The sequence below is a fragment of the Marmota monax genome, unplaced genomic scaffold (genome assembly GCF_021218885.2).
Source record: "Marmota monax isolate L192 unplaced genomic scaffold, Marmota_monax_Labrador192_F-V1.1 WCK01_AAM20220418_F8-fsc00181, whole genome shotgun sequence".
Lineage (NCBI taxonomy): Eukaryota > Metazoa > Chordata > Mammalia > Rodentia > Sciuridae > Marmota > Marmota monax.
Window position 1 is genome coordinate 353,115 of NW_026694276.1, and position 8,491 is coordinate 361,605.

General features: G+C 38.4%; 1 pseudogene; it reads right to left on the minus strand.

Annotated features, from left to right (window-relative positions):
• Positions 1–969: 969 nt before the first annotated feature.
• LOC124108661 (ETS-related transcription factor Elf-2-like) lies at positions 970–3,204 on the minus strand (annotated as a pseudogene).
• Between the last annotated feature and the right edge of the window lie 5,287 nt (positions 3,205–8,491).

Consider the following 8,491-nt stretch of genomic DNA (forward strand, 5'->3'; position numbering starts at 1 on the left):
TGCATTCCACTATTGTCATGTATGTAAGAAATAAAAAAGAAGAAAATAAATAAATCTATAAATATATTTTCATATGGTAAAAAAAAAATTGCTACATGTAACAATGAGATCACCCATCCCAACCCCTCTATACTGAAAACTATAGATTTTAGTCAGTTTTTGTTGTTGTTGCTGCTGCAACTGAAAGACCCAACCAGTCCCAACTAGAACAAATGTAGAGGAGGAAAGGTTTATTTAGGGACTCACAGTTTCAGAGGTCTCAATCCATAAACAGCAGGCTCCATTCCTTGGGGCTTGAAGTAAGGCAGGACATCATGGTGGAAGAGCGTGGCAGGAGGAAACAGTTTACATGATGATCAGAAAGGGTGGGGGAGAGAGAGAGAGAGTGAGAGAGAGAGAGAGAGAGAGAGATTCCACTCACCAGATACACCAAAGCCACACTCCAATTCCCACCTCCTCCAACCACACCCTACAACTTCAATTATCACTCAATTATTTATTAGGGGATTAATTCACTGATTGGGTTAAGACTCTTACAATCTAATAATTTCTCCTCTGAACCTTCTTGCATTGTCCCACACATGAGGTTTGAAGGGATGCTTCACATCCAAACCATAACCCTATATAACCTCTTAAAGATGTTAATTATCCAAGTCTTAGTATAACTTGACATTATAGTGAGCTGCTAGATAGCTTTCAGTTCTTTTCCTTATTGACAGGTTCAGTTTCTTCCTACTGAAAGAGGCAGTTTTGTGTCAGCATCTAAATGTGTAGTTCATTTCCCACTGAAACATGGGGTATGCAATTCACTTCCAGTAAGTTTGTTTTTTTTCTTATGTACATTAAAGTGGTTTAAAGTCTTCCTTTGATTTTCTTGATGACTTCCCTTGCAAATGTTTATGTCAGTACTACCATTAATAGTCTAAAGCCTACTAATGAAATAGTAAATCTTCTGACCCAATGATGTCATTATGAACTATAGTTCTCAAATGCCATTGGTTCTTTGGTCTTTACAGTTACAGGAAGGGCAAGAGCTAAGGGGATGCTGACAACCCCTGACAACAGAGTTGGGTCATTTTCTTATTTCATCTTCCAGTTTTTCTTCTAGCAGCTGCAAAGTTTTCACATCATGTTCCTGCTTTCTTGCATCTGCCTCTAATTTAACCTCTGTCCCTTTATGATTGCACTAATAACTGGAGGCAGAGTCTGACCAGAAGCTGTTGAGCAGGCATTGATAGTCTCACTGTTGGTGTGCTATGGCCTATTAAAACAGAAGTAAGTCTTTCACAGCCAGTGGTGTTCCGACAATGTGAATGCTTCCTGATCAAGCCAAATTTGACTTTGTCTGTATTGACACTGCAAGTTGTGTAGCTAGGATGATGATAATGTTGGCAGACTGTATGGTGATTTTTGTCTCATTCTCAGCAGAGGCTGGCATCACAGTAGGGATTGTCTGAAGGACTACTTTTTGGAGATAATACTGCTTTTGGACTAGTGCTGGTTATTAATAATGTACCCACATGAACTGACTCATCAGTCTCTGTTGAAATCTTCTGACTCAATGATGTCATTATGATCTATTGCCACATGAACTATCCTGGGAGCTGCTGCTGCCGCCACAGAATTGTGACGCTAAAAGACTTGGAGGAGGCATCATGACCAGGGGAAACTGATATTTACAACTCTAGCCACACCCTTCTCTGCTCTAGAGCTATTTATAGAAGAGATTTTTCCACCATGAACAGAAGTTGATGCTTTCAGGAGATTAGATAGTGACCCTTGTTCTAATGATTTTTCATTAGCACCTGCTGCCAAATCTTTATCGCATTTTTTTTTTAACTTTTGTCATCACCTATGACCACTATGTTTTGGGGCATACCCTTGAGCTAATATAAAAACCTCTCTCCTTCAAACTTTGCAAGAATTTCCCTTTGGTAGTAGGATCTTAAAGTTTGTCCCCTGGTCTCATAGTTCATGTCTAGTTTGTTCTTATGCTTTCCCCCAAAGCCTATAGACAGCCTTCAAATCCACACGCTTGATATGCCCTTTTCTCTCTGAGTCCACTTAATACACCATGGACAAGAATTTTTGGGTTGAAGTAGATCCAGAAAAAAATTGCACCAATAGGTTGTGATTCCTTTTCCTTCTCTGGGTTTCTTCTTGATACCTAGCCCAGAAGACCCATTGGAAATTGAGTTTGGGGCTTACAGCCAACATTTTCTTTTTAACTGGTTCATGGCTCTATGGTGATGTAGGAGAGGTTATGTATTGGTTTAGACTCTTCAGTTGACACCTCCTCTAAGGTTTCTGTAATGCACCTGGCCTCATATCAGCATGTTGAAAAATTCTGGAGTTTTTACACAGGGAGGGACAAACATTTCCACAGGACTTCTTGAATTCCTCAAGCAAGTAGAGATTCCATATGAAGCAGGACTTCAGCAACTTTAATTGTCTTGTTTGTACAGTGTGCCTTATTGCCATGAACTGATATTTCTATCACCTGTGTTATATTTTAAATGTTATTGTCTCCCAAATCTCATGTGTGAGACAATGCAAGAAGATTCAGAGGTGAAATGATTGAGTTATGAGAGCCTCAATGCAATCAGTAAATTATGCCCCCTGATAGGATTAGTTGAGTGGTAACTGAAGGCAGGTAAGTTGTGGCTGGAGGATGTGGGACTCTGGGGGAGTACCTTTTGGATATATACTTTGTATCTGGCAAGTGGAGTCTCTCTCTGCTTCCTGGTGTGATGTCTTGAGCTTACTTCCTCCACCACACTATTCTGCCATGATATTCTGCCTCATCTCAAGCCCCAAGGAATGGATCCAGCCTTATATGGAACTGAGAACTCTGAAACTGTGAGCCCCCAAGTAAGCTTTCCCCCACCCACTGTAATTGTTCTTGGAACATCTTTTGGTCACAGCAGCAAAAGAGCTGACTAAAGCACGAATTGGAACTGAGAGGGAAATTGTTGCTATGACTAATCTGACCATGTGGTTAAGAAGTTTTGGGAGTTTTGGAGGGGGGGTTGTGGGAAGAATTTTGGAAAGTTTCACAATGCAATCTAGAAAAGCTTTATATCGTTGTAATTGAAGCTTACATGGTCATTTCAGGTTCAAGGGAATAAGAATAAAAATTCCTCTGAGAAGAGATTGGGTGAGCACTCTGCTTGCCCAAGGAATCCTAGGAAGGAGTTTCACCATACTCAGCTACCCAGGTACACAGAGGAGAGAGATGTGGCTACTGCTCAAGATGGCGGCAGACCTTGATGGCAACCACATGGTGCTGATTCTGCAGGAATGCATGATGCTGAGATTAGGAAATCATGAAAACTTCCACCAAGATTTCAAAGGAAGAACTGAAAGTCCAGGCAAAGTGCAGCATCATCAAAGTTCCTGCAGGCAGCCCCTGAGAGAGCACTGCATGGAGATGCAAGGAAGAATCCAAACCTGCATTGGTGACCCCCAAGATTAAGAATTGCCAGTATCACAGAATATCTGCTGAGGAAAACTGCAGGAATCAAGCAGAGACAAGCCAACCAAGAAGCCATGTGGGCAGAAACCAGAAAAGCCATAGGGGTGGAGGTATGTAACTTCTTCAAAGAGAATATTATGATGCCATGTGCTCCAGATGCTGCATGTGGAGCTGTCCTGTTTTCCCAGGTTGCTTTTGGTCTTGCTTTGGTCCCATCCCTTCTTTCTATGCCCTTATTTCTCTGAGTGGAAATCTTGACTATGTGCCTTTATATATATTGAATATATGTAACTTGCTTTTGATTTTTCAGGAGCTCAGATGCAAGTTTGCTTTGAGTCTCAGAGGAAACTGGATTTGAGCTTTTGGACAGTGTTTGAACTGTTAAAAACTATAAGAACTCTTAGAAATGAACTAAGTTGACCATTTTTCTTGTCTTATCTTTAAGTTCATTGATTCTTTCTTCTTAAATCTGACTTTTACTCCTTTAATGAAGTTTAAATTTTAAGTATTATAACTGTAGATTTAGAATTTATTTTTGTTTTTTCCAGAGGTTCTATTTCTTTATTAATATTTGCATTTTGTTCAGGCATTGTTTTCTTGACTTTCTAAATCTCTTAAGGTTTTTAAAGTATCTTTAAAACAGTTATTTTAAAGTCATTTTTATAGTATTTCCACTATCAGGGATTGTAGAGAGAGGTTAGGAAAAAATTCCTTTTCTTTTTTTTTTTGCATGGGCCATAACTTTGTCTTTCTTATATGTTTTGAGACATTTTTGTCAAAAGCTTGACATTTGAAGGTCAAGGAGTAATTTTGGAAATCAGATTCTCCTCCTTCCCATGGTTTGCTATTTTTTTTTAGGCTATCTCTGTGCTAAGGACCAGCCAGAAGCGTGATCTTAATGTGTTACTTGGTTTTCATCACTGTAAGAAAATACCTAAGACAGACCAGCCGGGCTGCTGCTGCCCTGCCTTTAAGTGGTAGGGTTTCTCAGCCCAGAGGCAGGAGGCAGGCCAGCCAGCTGTGGCTGCCTGTCAGAGGATGCACAAGGATCCAGGACACAGCGTGTGTATATGTGAGTGTGTCTTGGTCTCACGGTGTATGTTTCTGAAGGCAAGTCCAACCCCTCATCTGCTGTAGCTGATCATGGTGTAAGTCAAGGTGAAGCAGCAGCTCCAGCCCCAGGATAAACATACCAATGTCTCTGCATGAAGAACCCATGAAACAGCTGGATCTGCTCATACAGGTTGTTTTAGTCAGCTCTTTCATTGCTGTGACCAAAAGACCTGACCATAACAATTTTAAGAAGGGAAATTTTATTTTGGAGCTCATGGTTTCAGTCCATAGAAAAGCCAGATCCATTCCCTGCAGCTTCAGTTGTGGAAGAACATCATGGCAGAACAGTGTGGTGGAAGGAAGTGGACTTGGAAGCAGACTCTACTTGTCAAATACAAAGTATATATTACCCCCAAACTACTTCCCCAGGGACTCACCTCCTCCAGCCACACCCTAAACACCCTAGTCTACCACTCAACTAATCCTATCAGGGGAATAATTCACTGATTGGGTTAAGGCTCTCACAATTCAATCAAGCAAGTGTGGGGGGGGGCTGTGGCAAGGCAGAACATAATTATAGGAAAGTTTCAAGGTAGAGGAGGCTGCTGCTAATCCAATGGCATCCAAGAAGGAGAGACAGACAGATAAACACCATGGTCAACATGAACCCTGCAAGGACATGGCCCTAGTGATCTACCTTTTCCAACTAGGCCCCACCTCCTAAATTTCCAGGATCTCCCAAGAGCACCACCAGCTGGGAATCAATCTTTCAACATGAGCCTGAGGGGGACCTTCCAGATCCAAAACTAAAATATTCTTCCCCTGTCTCCAAAGATTCATGTATATCTCAATATAAAATGCATTTAGTTAGTCCAAGTCTATAGTCTCCTCCAACTCAGGCAAATTGTTTTTCTGTGAGTTCCTATTTTAAAAAAAGTTACAAATTCTAATATAAAATGTTGGGACAGAGTAAACATTCCCATTTTAAAAGGGAGGGATAGGAAAATAGCAAAGAGGAATGGGACACAACCAAGACTGAAACCCAAACATTAAATCTTGTAGCTCCAATATTTGAGGCACATGGTGGTGGGATGTGGGTCCCTTGGGCATCTATTTCTGCTGACTGCAGCCCACATGGCCATACTCTTGGGCTAACCCTACAAGTTGCCTGCAGCTTTCCTTAAAAGACATTCTATTTTCCTAGCATGTCCAAATTACTGAGATCTCCAATGCATCTTTGACTTTATTCTCTCAGCATCATGTATCACTGTCTCAGGGGCTGCCCACAGAATTCTCATGTTATTATACCCTACTACACATTTCCTAGCCTCCCAGATCTTCTTAGAAATCTCAGTTGAGACCCCCACTACTCCATGATTCTTGCATCATTAATGCCTGAAAACACAGCACATGTATGATGTCAAGTTCTGCCACCAGCATGATTTGTAGCTGTGCCTGTTCAGCCCATGACTGCAGCAGCTGTGAGTGCCTGGATAGCTGAACATGGTAAAATTCCCTGAAATTTTCTCTGCCAGATAAACTACTATAACATATTTAAAGTAAGCCTTTCACAAAGTCTCAGGACAAAGACACAAGAAAACAAAATTCTTTGCAATAATGTAACTTAGATGAATTTTAATCCACCTATAAAAATTGATGTACCTAACCAAGAACACCAACATATATGATGCAAAATTAATAGAAATGAGAGAGAAATAGTGCTAGAACAAAATTTGGAGACTTCAATACCCTATTTCTCACTAGTGGATAGAACAACCAGACAAGATAAGTAAAGAAATAGAAGAGCTGGAAAACATGATGAACCAAATAGATCTTAAACACATACACATAATACTCCACCCAATGACAATAGTATACACATTTTTCCTCAATTGTATGTTGGACATTTATCATGATAGATCATATTTTATGCCATTAATTAAATCTCAATTTATTTGAGAATAAATATATTAAAGTATCTTTTCTTACTACATGATAAAACTAAGTTAGAAAGAAAAAAACTGAAAGAGTCCCAAAATTATGAAAACTAAACAACATATCCCTGAAAATCGAAGAATTGAAGAAGAAATCTACAAAAAAATCATAAAATTCTTACAGACAAGTGACTATGAAAATAAAATATGGGATACAGTAAAATTACTAAGAGGAGAAAATTTGTAAAAAAGGAAAAAAGAAAATTCATAGCTATGTTTACATTAAAAAATAAGAAAGATATGAATTTGTCAACTTTTCTTCTTAAGAAACAGTAAAAAGAAGAAAAATATAGCTTTCAAACATAATAATAAAGGTTACTACAGAGATAAGTAAAATAGAGAATAGAAAAATAAGAGAGAACATAAGCAAAACCAAAATTTCATTTTTTGAAAAGACCAACAAAATTGACAAACCTCTAGCTGGAAGGACCAAGCATAAAAAAAGAGAAGACTCAAATTACTGAAATCAGGAATGGAAGTAGAACTACTACTATCAATTCTACAGAAATTAAAAAAAAAAAACTTTAAAAGAGTGTATGAATCACGTGCAGAGGCAAGACAGTTTGAGAAAATAAGATTAATGATCAAGATTTAAGGAACTCCCTTATTTAATGATTGAGAAGAGAAGGATGAAACTTCAAAAGATCTGAGGAGAAATAGATAAAAAGTTAGGAGGAAATCAATGAATGAAAATTGCCAATGGCTTTGAGTGAGGGAATAATTAATATTGCTGTTGAGTGAAGATTCTTAATAAGTATGACACACAGCATCAATTGCAATAAATGGATGTCTGAGTGGTTTAATGACTACAGTGGTTGCTGTGATGCACATCCCAGAATGCTCTTAAGGAATGAAGGTCATATTCTCCCAGATATTGGGAGTGCTGCCAGCAGACAAGCTTTATCAATCAGCCTCTTTGAATAATTGATTTGACTAAAGAGATCCTTCTTATCCAAAGGCATAAACTCTTCATCACAGTCTTCAAACAGTAACCGATCATCATAAAGCTATCACTCTGCTGGATAAAACCTATCACCTCTGCTGGATAAAACGTCTTAAGTTCATGCCAGTTTTGGACTTCTATGTGGGGCAGGCTAAGGCCTTGTCTGAGATTGGGGATCACAGCTTAGCTTCTCACTCTGCCTTTTGCTTCCTGTCCTTTATTTCCACAGATATTGATCTCTAATACACCTTCTGCATACCCAACTCCATCCTAAGAATCTGCTTCCCAGAAAACCCATCCTGAGATACTTTGTCTTATTTATAGGGAGTGGTGATGAATATGAGAAGCAAAAGGTAAGAAATGATAGGTAAATGAAAAAATTTAACAAGCAGGAATGGGAAACGCATTCAGTAGTTTGCTTTCACAGATAGATGAAAAATTCACAGCAACATTAAGAACTCACCACTCTACCCCCCTCTTCAGTAATGAGACATATATGGATAAATTCTATATAGTTGAAGTTAACCTTCAACAGAGTGAAGAGAAGTTAGTATTATTTTTATTATATATGGACATGAAGTTTTTTAAACAAGTATTATTTCCTTATGGGGTTACAGAAAGAAATAACTCCATTTAATTTTAAAAAAATTATCTTAATCAGTTATACATGACAATAGAATATCATGGGAAGCGAAATAAGCCTATCAAAAATAACTCCATTTTTAAATAATCAAAATAAACATTCAAATTTGCTACTTAACTTAGTCTGCCAATCAATTTTTTTCAGGGATTGCCCACACTAGATAAAACTGGATTTGGGGAACTACCCCTTCCACATCATTTCGGAGCCAATTTAACTATAATTTCTACACTTTAAACAGAGACCGAGGCCATTTCAGATATTTAACTTCAGTATTCCAGAAACTTCTGAAAAAGCGTTTCTCTGGAGATTCAAACAAAGGTGTCAAAAAATGTTTTTATAAGGAATAACATTTTTCGAGACTTAACAAATCGTTTATATGGCAA